The sequence below is a fragment of the Lissotriton helveticus genome, chromosome 9 (assembly GCF_964261635.1).
Source record: "Lissotriton helveticus chromosome 9, aLisHel1.1, whole genome shotgun sequence".
Classification (NCBI taxonomy): Eukaryota; Metazoa; Chordata; class Amphibia; order Caudata; family Salamandridae; genus Lissotriton; species Lissotriton helveticus.
The window spans coordinates 657,063,681-657,084,603 of record NC_136070.1 but is presented as its reverse complement, the minus strand read 5'-3'; positions in this window follow the sequence as shown (position 1 = coordinate 657,084,603).

Genomic DNA, 20,923 nt, shown 5'->3' with positions numbered 1-20,923 from the left:
AGTGCTAAAACTTCAGATCGCTTCCATGGGACATGTACCCACACACGCTGAAAGTGTGGCAGAATAGGTGGGTTAACACTTGCGTCGCCTTCTCTCCATTGAGGGGGAACCTCTCTCATAGGGTACTGTCGCGCCTTTTTCCTAGGTGTATCGCGCTCAGATTGCGATCCAGAAGTATTCCCTTTACTCCGATACGACAACAATATCTCAATCGCTTGTCTGACATCGGGGCCTACGATCATGCCTTCCCCAAATTTAAACCGTCCCCGACACAATTCCTGCGGGTTACATTCTAAATCATTATCTTCCAAATCCTCGCAGAGAAAAACACACATTTGTTCAAAAACATATCTCTGTGTCGGTGCTTCCCACTGAAAGAAGACTTCCATGACAGACTCCACATCATACTTTACAGTATCCATAATCCATTTATGAGCTAAACGATTCAACAAATCTCTCTCCTGATAGTCAGGCAGGTGACTTCGCAACTGTCTTCGTCCTGTGTTAGGGGTCGTAGTAGGCGACCCGAAAAGAGGTGAGAAAATGTTAGACATAGTGCTGGCCATTCTCTGTCGAACGGAAGGAGAAACTGAAGGGAGAACAGGTGGAAAAACGGGATGAGATAAGGCAGAAATAGAGGCAATAGCAGAGGGAGCATTAGGAGAAATAGAAAGTGCGCTAGGCAAAGTTGTAGACGGCATAAGTGAAGTCGATGTAGTCGGTGGGCCTTGAGAAGGCTGCACCAGAGTAGCAGGATCCAGCTGAAGAGTAGCTGGTGGGAGCTGTAGAGAAGCAGGCATAACAACCATGGGTGGCGCAACTGAGGGTTGTGGAGGCGCCGTGGCAGTTTGCGCATAGGGGGGTGGCGAACTGAACAAATGGCCCATTAACGGGTCTTTCTCAAGGTCTTTTGCTGCATCTTTCTTGGGACGCGGCAAAACTGGATAGCATTTATCTATCGCCATTTTACGTTGCCTGTGCAACTGCTCACTCATCTGTTCTTCTTCATTGTCTTTAAACTGCATAGCAGCTTGCATTACGGAAATACCCCTTTCTCTCTTATTTTTCTTTTCTAATTTAATTTCCTTCTGTTTGGCCTCTTTACGCCATAGGCGAAACGAGTCAAACATCGCCAGCCGGGCTTTCTTTTTGAACAGTTTAACTTCGAGGTTATCTAAGATTTCGGTATCAAAGCTACCATGTTGGGGCCATTTTAAAACACCATCTTTTCTGGTGTATTTGATCCACACTTCGTTATATGTGATGGGGCCTACTCCATGCTTCACATATAATTCGTAAGTTGGAGTTCCAACCGGAGGAACCGGACACGAGTCCTCCAATCGGGAGTCCCTATTATTACAACCAAGACAAAACAAATTTCCAAGTCTAAGACCAGGCATCTTCGCTCTCTACTCTAGTTCCAAACTTCAAAGGATTTATCGTTTACGATATTTCTCGTGAATACACGAGTCCTTCGGTTTTGGTGCTTGCAAGTACCAACAAAACTTTCCCAAAGGATACCCAAACTAAGACCAACTAAGGACTGGGAGACGCTCCACTTATACTTAACTGAAATATCGATGACGTCGCCAGAAGACTCGTCTCAGTGTTTCGCTCTACCAAACTTCAAGGGTCCAAATCAGGGCGATAGCCAGGGCAGCAGTCCTTCGTAGCCTTCGGGAAGCGGGGAACCTCGCAGCAAAGACCTTCGGACCACGTCGACATGCAGGGGTCGATGAAGTGGCGGCCTTCCTCCGGAATTTTCACACGAAGCTCCTCACGAACCTCTGGCTGGGCTGGTACCGCTGGAATCGCCCCAAACGTTGGGCGCCAACTGAGGTACTGGGTTTTTCAGAACCGGTACTTAACCGGTAACCCAGCGGTGTCAGGGAAAACACACCCAAAGACCTCGAGTCCTTTTCCTGATTCAGACCACAGAAACTCGGAGTCTTCTAGGTGAAGTCAAGGATCGATTTTATTGGCTGCAACCAAGGTAACAAGCATCCTAGAAGTACAACACACAGGGAGTATGTTCTCAGGAGACTGCTCAAATTCACAAAGTCAGGCTTCTCTTCTTATACAGAATTTTAAGCTTCAGGCAAACATTCTTGGTTTTTATGGTAAATCGTTAACATATTTTAATACAAAGAAAAGGCAGAGTCATGATGACATGTCCACATTTCACTTCGTCCAACCCACCACAAATCACTCGGCAAGGCCCAACCTTTCATCAGATATCGGTGGACCCCCAATAAAACGGGCACCTCCCCATCATAAAGCAAACGAAGCAAAAAGAGTAAAGAAAGATGTGAGCGAGATACGGCAGGTGTGTGCGCAATGAGAAGGTTTTATGGCCTGTTGAGCCCTGATGCTATCTTGCTCGGCCACTGGAGAGAAACTGACCTAGCAGGTCCAGCCTGGGGCAATGGTTCCAACTTGCATAGGTCATGGAAAAGTCGATCAAGGTGTACGTGTCCTTCTGGGATCGAATTCGGCTGGATTATAAGCCTATGTAAAGGGCAATTCACAAAATGGCTGCCATACACAAAATGGAAGCCGAGGGTTTAGAATGAAAATGACGATTTCGAAGTGAAATCGTCACTCGAATAAGCTGAGAATACCTGAGCATGATGTAGTCGTCATTCTCGGTCTTTTGATACTAAATTCGTCTATTTACGACGAAGTTTGATTCTCGAGTGCAGACGTATTACACGGGTCCAGAATTCTCCAGTACTACACTAAGCAGAATGAAAGCCATTCTTTTACAACAAACAGTGCCACTGACCTCAGCCAAATAAACCTATGATCTACAAGTCGCAAGGACTTCTGTCGTGATACAATGCCCTCTTGAATACAAACTGTCCTATACATTTCTCAGAAATGTTGGGTTGTATCTTAAACATGTCTGATACGAGCGGTATTATACATGTATTTAAGACCCTGTGTTCAGGACTGTTAGCACCTTTTCAAGCAGTCCTCTGAATAATTCCAAACTTCGTGCACTCTGTGCTTGGCAGACTGCCACTACTTTCTTGGACTCATTGCATTGCAGGGATCCTATTTTTGCTCCTACTGCTACGATATGGCAAGCCAAATCACCAGCGACACCCAATTCACCGTGGAGAGAGCTCTGCTGGAAATGAAGTGTCGTGAGCGCATCGTCCACATTTTGGGTTTCCCTTGTCTACGAGAATTAAATACCACATGGTTTCTGTCATTCAGACCAATCTGGCAAGATCTCATCTTACCTGTTCTTAGCTGCCTGCTTTGTGGTGAAGAATGCGTGCTAGACATCTGTCTAACACTCCCATCAGTCATGCCTACGGATGTCGATACTCTGCTGGACCCTGTAATGCCCCATGCTCTGTGTTGTCCCCAGCGGCTACCAATCCTAATGACGGCATTCTTTGAGATCTCACAGACACAAAGTGCAACTGCTGAGGTACAAGAGGAAACAACAGGCGCGCAGGTAACATCCGATACGAACATTGCTGATGCGACCAATGCTGAAGACGCCAGTTGACATCTATGTGCGGTTAATCTTCTAAACGAGGTATTCCAACTTTCACCTACAAAGGTAGATGCCTTTTTGTCTACAGAAATAGAAGATTTCATGTTTTCTCCAAGCCCTAACACTGACTTTTGATTTTGGCACACAGTGTACTGAGAGACTCTGAATATGGCCTTCATTTTTTTTTTATTTTGTCCTCATACGCCATTAAATATTTCCAGTACGTCGCTGATTTCCTCTGCTGTCCCCCTTCGTACTGGCCCCAGCAAAGAAATTCTGATCTAAATGGGTTGCACTTTACACAGAACCTCTCAAATTGGTCTGTTCCACATTTCTATCTGCTTGCCCCTGGAACTCACCTGAGTGGTGAAGTATATCCATGTAGAGGCATAATCATTGGACAAAAGACTACCCCCAATTTGATCTAAAGATTGTCCAACCACCTTATACAGGGTCTCCAAAAGGCAACCTTCTTACTGTTCTCTTTTCTTGGTGCTATATCTAATTTCATTACGCATTTGATAGCGTTTACCCAATCTAAGAAGGTCGGGGGGTACTTTAAATCCAACATTTGCAGATTTCCCTTCGGGGCCAGAAGATAAGATAAAAACACAGCTTGTTAGAATCTAATGGTAAACTTTCATACCCATTAAGGAGACCAAAGAAAAATACAGAGGTGCTCACCTGTGTATCAACCCCAAGTATTCCTTCCATACCTTTTAACACAGGTTCCCAAAACTTCTTAATTATTTGGCAACTTAGAAACATATGTTCATCATTAGCTTTTTCTTTTCGAAACTTTGGACAGCATGGAGTAGGGCCCTTTGCAAATTTAGCTAATTTTAGAGGCGACCAGTATACTCTGTGGAGAGAAAAGAGATGATTTTTCTCCTTAAATTGGCAGCATGCACTGTAGCATATAATAAATCACACTTGCAATAATGTTTCCATATCGGCATCTGGCAAGTAGTCTCCCCACAGTCGTGCTGGCAGTGTAAAGTCGCCGTCTATCAAATCAATCAGACACCAGTAGAGATTCGCCGCCTCCTTTCTGCTTTGCTGTCTGGTTCTCAATTTAGTCTCTAAGATATTTGTAAAACCAATCGGTATTCCAATCTATCGAGTCCAGCTTTTTCTTTGTAAATACTTGAATTTGGATATCTGATTGTCTGTAATATGCTTCATCTCTTCCCAAGATATCAGAAATCCTTCCAGAATCAGTTGGGCCCCACAGTTCACCCCGGCAGATTTCAAAGGTAAAACTAATGAATCTTTTGTCCATTCAGGAGAGCCATGGGTATCCCATATTGGTGCCAGAGCACTATAAAAGCTAATTTTTAACAGTTTCCTAATTTTTTTAACTTTCTTGAAAACATGTGGGTCTCCAAACTTATACAGATATGCATAATCTGCTTCCCTTAGATCCTGGGGCATTTGCTTAAACATTTTACCAATATCTGACTGATCAGGTTCATTCATAAGCATTTCCCTGCCTTCATTTGGAAAACCCACGCATAAATTAGTAAATCAGGCGCACACAAGCCTCCCTTGTTCTTCCTCCTTCAAAGTTTCTTCCAAGAAATTTGGATGCCCTTGGATGCCCAAATAAATGAATTCATTTGTGCCTGTATTTTCATCAAGCTTTCCTCCTTAAAAGCTAGGGGTATGTTTTGAAACAAGAAAATCAACTTCGGCAACAGCATCATTTTGACCAGATTTACCCTTCCTATTAATGTTAGAGGTAAATATGGCCAGCTTTTTAGGGAGTCGGAGATTTTCTTATCAATTTTACTTAGATTTGTGTTAGATATATCATTGATGTCCTTTGTGATTTGTACTCCGAGGTATCTCATTTCTCTTTTCAGCTTTAATTGAGAGGAGGAAAGACTCACATTCTAGGCCATACACTCAGTTTTTGACTGATTAATTTTGTATCCTGAGATGTTACCAAATTGGTGAGCTAATCTGTATATATTTAGTATAGTTCTTTCTAGATCAGATGTATACACTATAATATCATCGGCATACAGTGTAGCGTTTTGCCCTTAACTACCAGATCTGAAAGGCAATATGTTGTCATGTGCCCTAATACTCTCTGCAATGGATTTAATGTACAGATTAGAAAGCATGGGGGAAAGGGGACAGCCCTGCCTTGTACCTCTTTGCACTTGTATAGGAGAGGAGAGGATCCCATTTATTAGTATTTTAATTGTTGGGGCTTGATAAATTGCAGAAATAAGTCTAATAAAGTTTCCCCCCAAGTTGCATTTCTCCAATACCTTACTCAACAAGCATTTGCAATGCAATAGGTCTCGCATTAGGAAAATTTGAGCTATTGGTATTGTAAATTACACATTTTTTATTTATGTGTTGGTTTTGTAAATAGCGAAATTAATAGCTTTGTCATTTACAATGCCAATACTGTTAATTTTTGCAAATGTGACACCTATAGCATTTGTAATGCAACAGGTTTTTTATTTACGTGACTTGGATGTATTGATATTACAAGTAACAATGGCTTTGATTTTTTTTTAATAATTAATACTTAAATAAAATGTATTGTAATTTATAATGGCAATAGCTTAAACTTTTGTAAATAACTTTTGTGAAGATTATGTTCAGTGTATTTTATTGTGACGAAAATCCAAGAACAGAAGTGAAATATTAACATCTTTTTATGACATTTGTAATAAAGCTTGAAACATTGAGAGAACATATTTGAACCAGTTGTTGTTGAATGGTTGCACAGATTGATGCTGTGGTGGCGCTGAGTGATGTTGTGGTGGCGACGAGTGATGCTGAGGCGTTCAGTGATGATGTGGTAGCGCATAGTGATGTTGTGGTGCCCCTGAGGGATGCTGTGGTGGTGGTGCCGAGTGATAGATAGAGTGAGTGCGATAGATAGTGTGAGGGCGGATGTGGCGGTGGACGTGGTGGTGGGTGTGGTGGTGGTGGACATGGTGGTGGTGGACGTGGGGGTTGTGGACATGGTGAAGGACGTTGTGGTGGAGGAGGTGGTGGTGATGGACATGGTGGTGGAGGTGGACATGGTGGTGGTGGACATGGTAGTGTTGTGGACATGGTGATGGACGTAGTGGTGGTGGTGGTGGACATGATGGTGGTGGTAATGGTGGTGGACATGGTGGTGGTGGTGGACGTGGTGTTGGTGGATGTGGTGGTGGTGGTGGACGTGGTGGACATGGTGGTGGTGGACGACGTGGTGGTGGTTGGTGTGGGAGGGTTAAAATCTGAAGCACTCCAGAGGCGATGAGAATCGCTTTTACAGAAATTCAATGAGACAGGTATAATCTTTCAAAGATATCCGTAGTTTATTTGTGGATTTATTTTTCCGTATTACTTCATATGAAACGTAAATGTTCAATCCTTGTAAATACAGTCCGATTAAATCATAGGACAGTTCATCACATGTGTTGATGCTAATTACACTTTGAAACGCGCAAAAGCTCTTCATCAGGAGGGATTTTCTGGGAAGTAAAACAATGGAAATACGTGTCTGAATCCAAGAAGACAGATTGCGAGCAAGACAAAAACATTAAACTGTAGCAAAATGCTACGTCTAGGGTGAAGGAAACAAAACTACAGCAGTAAAAGACTCTAGGAGAAGGTGCTGAGTAGGGCGCCCCATTTTGCGCGAAGCGTGTGGGTGAAAATACTGAATCTAAAAATACCCGAGTGAATTCACGTGTTCCGAGGCATTTATGTGCGGAAAACAGGAGAAAAAGAAATGTGCTTAGGACACACAAATGTGAGGGTTAAGAACTTGAATGGATCTGTGACACTAATCAGTGAGTGAGCTCTCAAAACAAAGAGAAGGAATCTTGCTGAAAAAAGCAAATGTGTCTTTAGATGTGTGACACGGACAAAACAAAGTGACCTATGGACGTGGAAACAAGCATTATTAAAATGTAGCCTAGCTTAACCAGAAACAGCACGGCAATCGGTGCAAGTGATGCCGCACATTAAACCTGCTGGTTACCGAGTTAAATACGGGTGACCGAAAGTGATCAGTGAAAACACAGTGCTCTGAACAAGTGAATATGTAAGAGTTAGCGCGGTTAAAAAGTTCCGAGAAATATGGCCGTCGGGCATACCTTAGTGCTTGAAGCTCACATTGCCGAAGCCAACCATGTCAGTGTTTAGTAAACGCCGTTGGGAGTGAAGTTAGCGGTGTGGTGACTACAAGAAGTACTCCAAGACCCAGAATGCAGCCCCGGGGTCACAAGAAGTAGAAAACAGACAACGCGCTGCCGCGGCGTCTAAGAAGAAAGTGAAAGCTGTGGGGAAACGTTAAGAGCATAAACGCGGCCGTGAAATGGGAGCCGCGAGCGTGGAAAAAAAATTTGACACACAAGAATGCATGTGCCACGAGCGCTGTGAGGGAGCTAGGCAAGCATGCCAGCATTCACGAGCAGATGGTCCTGTTTACCTATGGACGTGGAAACAAGCATTAGTAAAATGTAACCTAGCCTAACAAGAAACAGCGCGGCAATCAGTGCAAGTGATGCCGCACATTAAACCTGCTGGTTAATGAGTTAAATACGGGTGAACGAAAGTGATCGGTGAAAACACAGTGCTCTGAACAAGTGAATATGTAAGAGTTAGTGCGGTTAACAAGTTTTGAAAAGGGCCTTCCACCGCGCAGCTGCATTTTTAGTATTGTTGGAACCGTTTGAGCTAGAAACAAAAAATATTGTTGTTAAAATATGCAGACGATGTTGTAAATGCGGAAAATCTATAATTATGCGAAAATCACGCGACCGCACAATGGTATAATTTCCGTAGCCTTGCTTTTAGCCTACATGTATCATTCGGGCAAGTTCAACGGACTTAGGGACACATACTTCCCCAGAAAGATACTACGACTCGTGCTAGAAACAAAAACTTAACAGAAATATTGAAAGAATACTCAGTATATTATACTACAGTATACTAATTATAATGGTATACCACATGAATAGGAGAACAGTAATGGAATTAGTAATACGAATAATGACCATAATAAAACAGTACGCAGCACAGCTCTGCGATGCACACTAATGGCGGCACGGCGCTGTAAACATCTCAACATAGAACTCAATTGTAACTTTGAAAGTAACTCCCATCACGGTGACAGTGACAACAGGAATAACGCTGACACTCACAATAATCACATTAATAGGTATCATACAGTGTGTAGTGATGCGGTGCTTATATTCAATACCCAGTTTAGGCCGAGCCGTGGTGATATGTTATGTGCAAGGGAGTTATTGGGAGGGGCTGGGGGGGCGGGAGTGTGTGCAGGAGGAAAGGGACAACCTGAGAGGAGAGAGGCAATCAATCAATCAATCAATGACATTTGTAGAGCGCACTACTCACCCGGAGGGTCTCAAGGCGCTTGGGAGGGGGGGGGGTGCTGCTACTGCTCGACCAGCCAGGTCTTGAGCTTCTTCCTGAAGGAGAGGTGGTCTTGGGTCAGGCGCAGGTCGGTCGGGAGGGAGTTCCAGGTCTTGGCGGCCAGGTAGGAGAAGGACCTTCCTCCTGTTGTCGTTCTTCGGATGCGGGGGACGGCGGCGAGGGCGTGACTGGCTGATCGGAGGTGGCGCTTAGGAGTGTAGAAGTTGATGCGGTTGTTGAGGTAGCTCGGGCCTTGATCGTGCAGGGCTTTGTGTGCGTGGGTGAGGAGACGGAAGGTGATTCTCTTGTTGACGGGGAGCCAGTGCAGGTCTCTCAGATGTCCGGAGATGTGGCTGCGTCGGGGGATGTCGAGGATGAGTCTGGCAGAGGCGTTCTGGATCCGCTGGAGTCTCTTCTGGAGCTTGGCGGTGGTTCCGGCGTAGAGGGCGTTGCCGTAGTCCAGTCGGCTGGTGACGAGGGCCTGGGTGACCGTCTTCCTGGTTTCGGTGGGGATCCACCGGAAGATCTTCCGTAGCATGCGCAGGATGTTGAAGCATGACGAGGAGACGGCGTTGACTTGCCTGGTCATGGAGAGGGAGGAGTCCAGGATGAAGCCCAGGTTGCGTGCGTGGTCTGTCGGTTTGGGTGCGGTGCCCAGGGCGGGGGGCCACCAGGAGTCGTCCCAGGCGGAGGGTGAGGAACCCAGGATGAGGACTTCCGTCTTGTCTGAGTTCAGTTTCAGGCGGCTGGTCGTCATCCACTCGGCTACCTCTTTCATCCCTTCGTGCAGGTTGGCTCTGGCGGCGGCGGGGTCGTTGGTCAGGGAGAGGATCAGCTGGGTGTCATCGGCGTAGGAGATGATGTTCAGGTTGTGTTGGCGTGCGATGGTCGCGAGGGGGCTCATGTAGATGTTGAAGAGGGTGGGGCTCAGGGAGGATCCTTGAGGGACGCCGCAGATGACTCCGGTGGCCTCTGACTTGTACGGTGGTAGGCGGACTCTCTGTGTTCTTCCGTCGAGGAAGGAGACGATCCATTCCAGTGCCTTCCCCTGGATTCCGACGTTGCTGAGGCGCTGCACTAGGGTGCGGTGGCAGACAGTGTCGAAAGCCGCGGAGAGGTCTAGGAGGATGAGGGCCACTGTTTCTCCGTTGTCCATCAGGGCTCGGATGTCATCGGTGGCAGCGATGAGGGCGGTCTCGGTGCTGTGGTTGGCCCGGAAGCCGGAATGTGAGGGGTCGAGGGATCCATTCGTCTCGAGGAAGGCGGCCATCTGTGTGTTGACGGTCTTCTCGATGACTTTGGCTGGGAACGGGAGGAGCGAGATAGGGCGGTAATTCTTGAGTTCGGTGGGGTCCGCAGTGGGTTTCTTGAGTAGAGCGCTGAGCTCGGCGTGCTTCCAGCCCTCCGGGAAGGTGGCGGTGTCGAAGGAGGTGTTGATGATGTCCCGCAGGTGGGGTGCGATGACAGCGTCGGCCTTGTTGAAGACGTGGTGAGGGCAGGGGTCGGTCGGAGATCCGGAGTGGATGGAGTTCATCATGCGGACGGTGTCATCGGTGCTGGTCGGAGTCCAGGCGCGGAGGGTGGTGGTGGGCGGCGGTGCTGCGGTCGTTGTGTGCGATGGTTGAATGCTGAAGCTGTTGTGAATGTCCGTGATCTTGTTGTGGAAGTAGGAGGCGAGGGAGTTGCAGAGGTCTTGCGATGGGGTGATGTCGTTGTTTCCGGCGCTGGGGTTGGAGAGCTCTTTCACGATGTTGAAGAGTTCCTTGCAGTTGTGTGCGTTGTTGTCCAGCCGGTCCTGGAATGCAGTTCTCTTGGTGGCGCGGATCAGTTGGTGGTGCTTCCGGGTGGCGAGCTTGAGGGTGGTCATGTTGTCCGGTGTTGGTTCCCTTCTCCAGACTTTCTCGAGGGCACGGCAGTCCTTCTTGGAGGTCTTGAGTTCGTCTGTGAACCATGGGGTTTTCTTGCTGCCGGGTCTGCTGGGCGGGGTCCTCAACGGGGCGAGTTCGTCCGCGCAGTTGCTGATCCACTTCGTGAGGTTGTCGGCGGCCTGGCTTGGGTTCGCTGAGCTGTCGGGAGGGTGCTGACCCAGGGAAGCGGTGAGCTGGTCGGCTGTGATCTTGTTCCAGCTTCTTCGGGCAACCTGTTGCTGGTGGTGGTGGATCGTCGTTCTTCTGAAGGTGAAGTGGACGCAGCTGTGGTCAGTCCAGTGGAGTCCAGTGGCGTGGCTGAAGGCGATGTCTTTGCTGGATGAGAAGACGGCGTCGAGTGTGTGTCCGGCGAGGTGGGTGGGGGTGGTCACCAGCTGCTTGAGTCCCAGGTTTGCGAGGTTTTCCAGCAGTGTGGTGGTGTTGCGGTCGTCGATGTTCTCCAGGTGGAAGTTGAGGTCCCCGAGGAGGACGTAGTCGGCCGAGGGGAGGGCGAGCGGGCTGATGAAGTCGGCGATGTCCTCGCTGAATTGTGTGCGTGGGCCCGGGGGTCTGTAGATGAGGGTGCCTCTGAGGGTGGTCCTGGGGTTGACGTGGATCTGGAAGTGCAGGTGTTCGGTGGGTGCGATGGTGTCGTCGGTGCTGGTCGTGATGCGGATGGTGTTCCTGTGAATGATGGCGATGCCTCCTCCTGTCTGGTTGACGCGGTCTCTCCGGATGATCTTGTAGCCGTCCGGGATGGCGATGGCGATGTCGGGCGCTGAGGAGGCGTTCATCCACGTTTCCGTGAGGAAGGCGACGTCTGGGTCTGTGGTGTCGAGCAGGTTCCAGAGCTCGACGGCGTGTCTGTGGACGGAGCGGGTGTTGAGCAGGATGCACTTCAGGTGGCTGCTGTTGTTGCTCGTCTTGGTCTTGGTGGGTGCGGTGCAGGTCCGGATGCAGGTGAACTTGCAGGAGCGGCAGCTGAAGGGTCCGTGGGTGCGTCTCGGGGTGGCTTGGTAGCATGCCGGGGTGCGGCCGGCGTTGAGTGCGATGAGGGTGGCGGCGGCGTACGTCCGGCGGGTGGGCTGGGGTCGGTGGGGGCCAGGGGTCCTGGCACTGGGCGCGGGCCAGGCGCGGACGGGCGCAGACGGGCTTACCTTTGGCGCGCCTTCGGCGAACAATCGGCGCGCCCGCTGCGCGTCACCGCTGCGCGTTCGCACGGTCGCCATATATGGCGAAGTGCGAGGGAGGGCGGAGCAGCTGGGAGGCGGGAGCGGGGAGGGTACAGAATGTAAAAAGGGGCGGGGTTTAGCGGCGGTGGCGGGAAGCGGGGAGCGGGGAGGGAAGAGACGGGGGCAACAACAGGCAAAAAGAGGGGAACCAAGATAAAAATACAGAAAAACAAATGAGAAATGCAGCAACAGTTAAAACGCCAAAGCAGACAAACAGAGGCAAAGGCAGGAGGCGAGCACGAGGCGAGCGCGGCGGCTGGCCGAGCAGAGAGGCAGGCGGGGAGGCACTTGCAGCAGCTGGTGGCCGTGCGGCGCGGGGGCGTCCTAAACTAGGACACACTCACCTGCGTCGCACGGTCGCCATATATGGCCAAGTGCGAGGGAGGGCGGAGCAGCTGGGAGGCGGGAGCGGGGAGGGTACAGAATGCAAAAAGGGGCGGGGTTTAGCGGCGGTGGCGGGAAGCGGGGAGCGGGGAGGGAAGAGACGGGGGCAACAACAGGCAAAAAGAGGGGAACCAAGATAAAAATACAGAAAAACAAATGAGAAATGCAGCAACAGTTAAAACGCCAAAGCAGACAAACAGAGGCAAAGGCAGGAGGCGAGCACGAGGCGAGCGCGGCGGCTGGCTGAGCAGAGAGGCAGGCGGGGAGGCACTTGCAGCAGCTGGTGGCCGTGCGGCGCGGGGGCGTCCTAAACTAGGACACACTCACCTGCGTCGCACGGTCGCCATATATGGCCAAGTGCGAGGGAGGGCGGAGCAGCTGGGAGGCGGGAGCGGGGAGGGTACAGAATGCAAAAAGGGGCGGGGTTTAGCGGCGGTGGCGGGAAGCGGGGAGCGGGGAGGGAAGAGACGGGGGCAACAACAGGAAAAAAGAGGGGAACCAAGATAAAAATACAGAAAAACAAATGAGAAATGCAGCAACAGTTAAAACGCCAAAGCAGACAAACAGAGGCAAAGGCAGGAGGCGAGCACGAGGCGAGCGCGGCGGCTGGCCGAGCAGAGAGGCAGGCGGGGAGGCACTTGCAGCAGCTGGTGGCCGTGCGGCGCGGGGGCGTCCTAAACTAGGACACACTCACCTGCGTCGCACGGTCGCCATATATGGCCAAGTGCGAGGGAGGGCGGAGCAGCTGGGAGGCGGGAGCGGGGAGGGTACAGAATGCAAAAAGGGGCGGGGTTTAGCGGACGGACGGACAGACCCGACTGTTGTGCTCAATAATAACACGGAACTTGAAAAACCGGTTTGTGGGAAAGGAGGAAAAGTAGAAGGTTGGAAGGGAAAGGAAAATGCAGCGGGGAGGTGAAAAAAGTAACAAAAGGGAAAGAAGCGAGGAGAGCGAGAGAGTACATATAGAAGGGAAGGAAAACCTCGAAGACTTTGGATAAAAGGTGAACAACAGAGAAGGAAGGAGGTGAGGAAATGCACTGGGAGTGAAGGAAACAGTGGGAGGAAGGAAGGAAACGGCGAAAGACGGAGTCAAGCTAGGGAGGTGAGAAAAGAGAACGAGGTGAAAAGACGAGTGAGAGAATAATCTAGAAATAAGGAAACAACACAAGACAGAGAGAAGGAAGGGGGTTGAGTAGAGTGGGGAAAAGGGCAAGAAGGGCTGGGGTGAAAGGCCAACGCGAGAGAGGGGTGGGAGGTAAGAGATGAGTGAAAAGAGAAAGTAGGGCTCGCAGAACAGAGGGTGGTAGAAGGAAGTTTCCAGAGGAAAAGATATTAGAAATGGCAGGAGGTGAGAGAAAAGAGACCTTGGTAGAAGGAGGGAATATGGGAAAGAGGAGCTCAGTGGAAGTCGTGGAAATGAAGGTAGATTGGGGTAGATACAACTATGAAAAAACGGAAAAGGATGAGGGAAATGGGGGGCAAGGAATGAGCATGTGAATGAAAGAAGAGTGTGTAAAGAGTTAGCAGGGTGAAGGAGTAGAGATGGGAAGAAAGAGTGATGGAAGTAAATCAGGAAATGAAGGAACCAGTTATGGATTTGATATCACAATTGGATGTATGAATTGAAGCCTATAGTGCTGGTGGGGGGTGGGGTGTAGCGCCTTGATTCCTGGAAAGGGCTTGAACTATTAAAAAGTGAAGAGACAGCTTGTGAAAGGCAAGGGCATCCGAGAGGTAGAATGCGAGAGCGCCATGGCACGAACTTCAGGATGTTATGGAAACAAGCTCTCGGCATTGCTGGATGGGCGGGGGAGCAGCAGCCTGTGGTGTGAGAGACAAATGTTGGTGTGCGAGGCTTCCTTTCAAGTCGGGTGGGGGAGCAGGGGAGCCAGCAAGTGGGTGGGAATAGCTCTCGGCATTGTTGGGTGGGCGGGGGAGCAGCAGCCTGTGGTGTGAGAGACAAATGTTGGAGTGCGAGGCTTCCTTTCAAGTCGGGTGGGGGAGCAGGGGAGCCAGCAAGTGGGAGGGAATGACTGAGGCCAGCGCGCGCTGGTGAAGCGTCACGCTTCAATACTTAACATGCATTGTGAGAAATCCGCTTGTTTAAGAGAGTTTGGTCACATGTAATAGGTTCAGAGCAATAAATTGCTCAAACTAAAAACGGTGGAGCAGGAGTAAGACTAGCAGGGGTGAGAGAGTTTTGTGAAGTAAAACATTGGAAATGCAAGCCCTCTAACAGAAACAATACAGCTTTTTACACATATGCATGCTATTTGTAAACACCTGTGAAGTACTTACTTGTGGCTCCAAGAAGACTGACGTCAAGCCACGCAGCTACTTTGAAGTTATTGGTTTCTTTGTGCCCGTGAAGCACACGATTTTAAGAATACCTGCAAAGTACTTTGGTGCGGCCTTAACACCAAGCCAAGCTGGCACAGCTTTCCTAGCCCCTATCACAGTTACGTTGGAAGATAAAACCTGAACTACATTAATGTCCCTAAGCAGCAGGGAGTCACAGCTGCACAGGGAAAAACAGGTACAGCCTCATAATAATAATGATGAAATATAAAATGTGTGCTTACAGTGTGCGCTACAGTACAGTGTGCAGCAGAGAAGTGTGCCACACGGAGGATAGCATTCGCTGCTATTGCTCTACCAAGGCTTGTGTGCACCAACATTAACATTTGGGCAAAATACATGGCGTTGCTTTGGGCCTGATAATGGTGTTGCTTTGGGCCTGGTAATGGCAGTGCTTTGGGCCTAATATTTAAAGGCCATTGCGGTTGCCAGGTTTTTCCGTCGTATTAGGCTTCCTGAAAAAAAGCGAGGAATGCTGGCTCTGCTGGTATCATAGGAAGAGAGCAGCCTCGGCAGGGTCACCAACCAAAGGAGTAAATGAAGGACCATTTACAGCTCCGGGTTGGGAAGGGAACACTTACCTTGCCGCGCCTGTAAAATATATGGAGCCCACTTAATTACTTTTTGATTCCAGTGGGCTGCTTTTTACTTATCGACCTGGACAAGATGAAAGGCTATACTGGCTCCTTCGGTATTGAATCATGTGACGCTAAGATGCTCTAGCATTCTAGCAGCATGTACAGTAACTCTAAAGTATCCTAGCATATAAGATACGGCTGGATGAAGTGTTCGCATCTAACATGGGGCAGCTTCAGATATCTGCACCAATAGCTATTTTATGGGGAAAGACGGCCATTTTACAGCATATGCTAATGAATATTTACAAAATAAAAATAAACAACAAATAAAAGTGTTCAAACCCAAAATAATAGACAATAAAAATATGTGCATTTAAGAGCCCAGGAGTGAGTGACTGCCCGGGGCATTCTTCACACCGCTACCACACAAGAGGGTGGGGGCATTTAAAGGGGAGCTGCATGTTTTGGGACAACTCAAGCACAACCGAGCTAAGGAAGCACAGAGCTATTTGTCGTGCAGCAGTCTCTGCATAACCTTGATCCAAAGCAAAGGGTATTTAGTCACTGTTTTCTGCCGGCTTGCGGCACCCATGTGAGAGTAAATTCACACAATGTTTATACTTTAAAAGCCTGTGAAGTACTTAGCTGCGGCTCCAGAATGACGGACTGAAAGCCACGGAGCTACTTTGAGGGGATTTGTTTTTGTGTGCATATAAAGCATACAATTTCAAGAGCACCTGGGTGCAGCTTTAACACCAAGCAGCAAGTTTAAATGTAATCTTTTAAAAGACGTCCAGCACACACTAAACAGCTCTAATTAAAAAAAAGTGTGTTTTTGGCCTAGAATGCAAGTGATCTGCAGGGGCTGTAACTTTTTGCATTTCATGAACATCACCCGCTTAGCAAAATACAAAAAGAGCATAGCATAAAAATAAAATGTAATCCAAAATAATAATACCAAGCGGACCAAAACTGGGCAACATCTGGAAATATATATAAATGATAACCCGATATTCACACAGTTGGTAGGGGGAAAACCTTTTACAGTCTTTACGCATTGCACTGAACATTAAAACTGATTGCTTTTGCTGGCGAGAAAGTGTTGCTTACAGTTGTTAAATATAAGTTATAATTACAATAAAATTAAGAAAAAGACACATATAGCAATCTCAAATTTTAGCAGCTATATGCAGACAATTTTGAACAAAAGCGCCTCCTGAGTTGGGCTTATCTCGAGGAAGCGCATTCCTCAAAGGCTCTGTGAAAACTAGCTGAAACGCGAGAATAAGCCCCCAGTAACAACAGGATGTTTATGGGCTGTTACCAGAGCTTTTATACACATTAAACCAGGAAAAATTAGAAGTTGATCCCAAAGACTATTTCAACCTATGCACAAAACAAAAAATATATAAAACACACACTGATTTGCAGCAAGCAAAATAACCTACAAAGTTACATGCAGATTTAATGGTTAAAAAGAAACAACGCGATTAAGATGGCACATCCTTTTTAGCCCCTGTCACAAAGTAATGTTGGAGAATAAAACGCGAATTAGGTGAAAGTTCCCCTTAGCAGCAGACAATCACAGCTACACGGGGAAATAGAGGATATATAAAATATGTGCATGGAGCGCACGTTCTACCTAGGTGCTCTAGGCACTTTAGTGCGTTGAGGAAAGATACAAGGTCCGTAAAAAAAAGCTGCAAAGGTTCTGGTGTTATTGTAAGGTGGATGAGAGTTATACTTCCCTTACTGCAGCGGCTCTAGTGGAGAGTCTTAGTGGCACCATTAAAGTATAGTGTACACGGGTCAGTCATTAAACCACAAAAAAGCAGAAACTGATCCGAAAGACTGTTCCAACTATAACTGCTGTTGTTAAAGTAAAATACCGCACTGGCAGGGTTCAAGGGGCCCGGTGCCACTACACCTACTGTAGGTACGCCCTTGCTCTGCAGTCCTGGCAGCCGTCTCTTCGGTAGCGTAAATGGCGTCTATTTTAAGAGAACATGGGAATCTTCAGGTCACGCACTTTCAGTAAAACGCAGTCGGTTCTCGAGCTGCTCTGGGCCCGTGGCGGGTTGAGATGCGCCTGGGGCCTACTCGAGGACGGACCTTGCCCTGGCGCTGAAGGAATGCAGCCGGCCTTAAGAGGCACTTCGCAGTGAGATTTTTTTCCATTTCTCGCATAGAACAGGCTGGGCAAAGTCTGCAAATAAAGCGCCCTCTCGCATCCCTGTGAATTTCACCTTCCCTGAGTGAGTGGGCTGGGTGCCAAGAGGCGCTCCCCGCTGTCCTCTTTATGCTTTTACTTCCAGAGGCAGGAGGCAGCTGCAGGGCTTTCTGTTCCCGCTGTTCAGGTCCACCTTCGGCGCGGCCATAAGTGATTTGCCGACCTCAGTAGAGGAGAGCAGCGCGCCCCAGGAGGTGAGTGTGTGCGTGTGCCCGTGTGCTAGTCCCAGTGAAAAGGTCCGTCAGTGAATGCCGTGACGTCACTACCGTTCTCAAAGCCCACTCTCTGACAGTGTGGAGATCTGTCTGATGTCAGTGGGCGTCGGCTGATGAGAATGTATTGATTGGGTGAAGAGGACAGAATGTGATTGTAAATTCAACAGGAGGCACAAGCCGTGAGCGTGCACTCTCCCGAACTTCCGGTGTCGGGATGTGCACGCTCACGGCTGTAGTGGGGCGGGACTTCCGTGTTATGCGCCCATGGAGTGGATGGCCGGCCCAGAGGAGCAGTGGCAGCAGAAGTGAGGAGTGGCGGCTGAGGCTGCTGATGCGGTAAGGTAAGTGGGGCTTAGTCGTGGGGGGGTGTGTGTGTGTGAGTGTGTGTGTGCGTGCGTGTACGTGCGTGCGTGTGTGTGTGCTTCCGTGAGTGTACCTGTGTGTGCGCGCGTGAATGAGATAGGCTGACGCTGTGATTGTGGAATGTAGAGCAAAAGATGTGCACGGCTGGGGGGGGGCTGGGCATGCGCGTCCACGATGTGAAATCGACGCGCGTGCCCAGCTCTGTCTCGCTTGAGAGCCGACTCAACGACAATAGGTTGAGAGAGCTCGACCTAAACAAGCATTTGCAATGCAATAGGTCTCGCATTAGGAAATTTTGAGCTATTGGTATTGTAAATGGCAAGTTTTTTTATTTCTGTGTTGGTTTTGAAAATAGCTAAATTAATAGCTTGGTCATTTACAATTTCAATAGTTTTAACTTTGGCAAATGTGACACCCATAGCATTTGTCATGCAATATGTGTTGTATTTACGTGACTTAGATTTATTGCTTTACAAATAACAATGGCTTTTAATTTTTTTTAATAATTAATACTTAAAAGTTATTGTAATTTATAATAGAAATAGCTTAAACTTTTGTAAATAACGTTTGTGAAGACTGTGTTCAGTGTATTTTATTGTGACGAAAATCCAAGAACAGAAGTGAAATTTTAACATCTTTCTGTGACATTTGTAATAAAGCTTAAAACATTGAGAGAACATATTTGAACCAGTTGTTGTTGAATGGTTGAACAGATTGATGCTGTGATGGTGCAAAGTGATGTTGTGGTGGCAACGAGTGAGGCTGTGGCGTTCAGTGATGCTGTGGTAGCGCATAGTGATGTTGTGGGCCCCTGAGTGATGCTGTGGTGGTGCGGAGTGAAGCTGTGGTGGTGCGGAGTGATGCTGTGGTGGTGCGGAGTGACGCTGTGGTGGTGCGGAGTGACGCTGTGGTGGTGCGGAGTGACGCTGTGGTGGTGCGGAGTGACGCTGTGGTGGTGCTGAGTGACGCTGTGGTGGTGCTGAGTGACAATGTTTGTACGGAGCAACAATTATAAGGTAGTGAGAGAGACAAGAAAAATACTAGCTATTTACAGTGAAAGGTACAGACCTAGTAGATTAATAAGCAGAGTAAGCAGGAGGTACTACAGCACATGTCTGTGAGCGATGAGCAGCGGCGTACACCAAGAAATTTTAAATCGCGCTTACAAGTATTTTTTAAACATACTATAGTTTAACATTTATGACATCTTTGTTATCACCGAAAATGTCCCTTACCTGAGTCACCAGCAATGAACAGTCGCTTTTGTAAAACCAACCTACTCCAACGGTAAAAAAAGGAAATATTTTGCTTTAGTAGTATGCAGGTTTAAAGAGGAACCGGATTCGAAAATACCCAAAAGAGTGAACACAAAGTCGGCAATAAAATAGAGTCACTAGCAATGAACTGGCGCTTTTGTAAATCCTACAGTTCGAACAAGACTCAGAGATTGAGTTGTTTTTTTGATGGAGTGGGATGAAGCCAATCCAAAGTCAATGGATAAAATTGGAAGGAAGAGTCATCAGGACCCAGGAGAAGGATCTCAATTTGAAGCAGGGCCTCGGAATAGGACCTCTTTCTTTGGACCACTGAACCAGGGCTAATGAAGCAGTATCCATCTTCTAGCTTAGGTGTGGTATTGTGCAATCTACTAGTTGCCTCCTGTACCAGGACTTTGTCTCTGGAACCCTCCCTAAAAGGTTTAGAGCCCGAGGCAGATTGACCCAAGACTGGTTAAGAATAGGACAAACATGAGGCTGAAGAATGGCTCAAGCGAAATTCATTGGTACTGTTGGGGTACTGAAGAGGATGATTGTTGTGAGAAATAAAATTAATTTGCTGCATATTTTGGGAGGGATCGCTAGTGTCAGAGATGCAGGACTGGAGTGTAAGCATACAGCAACTGCAGTGGGTGAGGTAATTTGTGTTTTTACACCATCCAAACTGCTTTATTACCAAAATTGCAACTGAGATCGTTCTGTAAGTTGCAATTTTTAATGACCTATTTTTGAGAGTATTGGACAATTTGACCTTCTGTATCATTAAATGAACAATGTGGGCAATGCTGCGTGTGTACCATTTTATATTTGGTCTAGGAGATGCAAAGGTGTGCACTTGGGATGTGGTTATATTTAAGGCTGGAGATGTTTTGCATGAGAGCATCAGCATTGATGGTATTTTCCTCTTGGCCCACAGTGAGGCGGGCCTCACAGAGTTAGGGTTGGCCTCATTGCAGCGTGCAGCATGAATGTTGAAAACGAGGACATGGACAGACCTTGCGAAGTGCTGCCAGTCCCAGAGGCGAAGATTGGGTATCTTTAATTCTGAGATGTCGGGCCCTTCCACTTCACTGGTGAACGTATTGACCACTTGAGTAAAACTAAAGGTGCTGTCATATCTTAATGCCCGAGATGGCTCAGTTTAGGCCGATCTCTGGCTCACTCAGGTGAGAGTTTACGTGACTTGCCTTGTGGACTTGATGACTCAGAGCCCGCTCGCCCCTCCCAGATGGGGTTTGAAATGCCCAGACCCAGAACTCGGGGTTTATTTCTAAGCGCAATGAACATTTTTAAAATCGAAGCAAGTTCCCCAAAGTCAACCTTTTAACCGAGGAGAACATGTTACACACCAGGCAACTGTGCAACGAGGGTCTGTAGTGTTCAGCCATTAGCACCGCCCTCAGGGCAACACTGACGGGAAGTGCAGGAGTAAAACACTTCACACCTGCAGGGGCTGACTGTTCACACTGCC